The following is a 1,112-nucleotide window of genomic DNA, read 5'->3' as shown; positions in this document are numbered from 1 at the left end:
TGTTATGAAATAACTTATAATTTATAGTATCGAGAAATTTAAATAAGAATAGAATTTAATACCCATAGGAAGCAAATAACACTAGTATAAGGGAGAGAGTTTATTATAAAGAAGAAGAAGAAGATGTAATGGTTCTTTGATTATAAACTCTTGTTCTTGTTTATGGTGTACAAAAGAGTGAGATGAATGATGGTATTTATAGTGAACAACAATACATAAAATAACAAAGATGGTGCTTAATTTGGTAAATGAGTCGGTGATCATAGTGTTTGATGAGCAGATGATCATAGTGCTTGAGTTGGTAAAGGGGTGGATGATCATTTCAATGCTTATCTTATAACAGTTATATCTTTTATGAGTGTTTATAACATTCTATGGATGTGTTTTTCATTCTTTCATAGGTTTGTTCTGTTGCTCCAATTTATTAAAGCCTTATGGCTTTATCAATAAAAGGCAAATGGTGAATGAAATGGGCCTATGGGTTACACTAAAAACCCCTTGGCTTTAATTAATGGAAATTACAAAAGTCCCACATAGGGGAAATGTGGTTTCAGAGAGGAGTTTATATATGTTCAGACATATAACATGGTTTAAACGGCTAAGAGAGAGAGAGCTGGCTTCCCACGCGCGCGCCGTCGCCGTCCGGCCGGCTCGGTTTGGTCTTGGGTCTTGGGTCTTGGTGGAGGGTCTCCGGCCTAATAAAAATATTCTTTTTGGACCACGTTAAGCTCAACGTTGTGCCATTCAATACAAGGAAAAACAACATGATTTTTTTTTATCTAAAACGACAAGTAGTTTGTCTAGAAAATAAAAACGTCATGCATTTTATCCTCTCGAAATTTTTAAACGAGAAAAGAGAGAGTCTTGCGGAAAGAGTTTCACAACTCAACTTCCCTCGATCTCCGCGAGATTTTCGCCCACATGCAGCAACTGTTGCGGGAAGTGTGTCTTCTCCGTCTCTTTAAATATCGACTCTCCTCCTTCTTCATTTCACTACGTTTTACATAGAAAACCAACAGAGAAAATCCCTTAGCGTAAGTAAATCATGCAAGAGTGTTTCGTAGAGTTTATAGTTCGATAGGGTGATCACGAGTGAGGCGTGATTCATCTGC

Source organism: Brassica oleracea, chromosome C3 (assembly GCF_000695525.1).
Source record: "Brassica oleracea var. oleracea cultivar TO1000 chromosome C3, BOL, whole genome shotgun sequence".
In the NCBI taxonomy this organism is placed as follows: Eukaryota; Viridiplantae; Streptophyta; class Magnoliopsida; order Brassicales; family Brassicaceae; genus Brassica; species Brassica oleracea.
The sequence above is the reverse complement of the archived record's forward strand: the minus strand, read 5'-3'. Positions refer to the sequence as shown.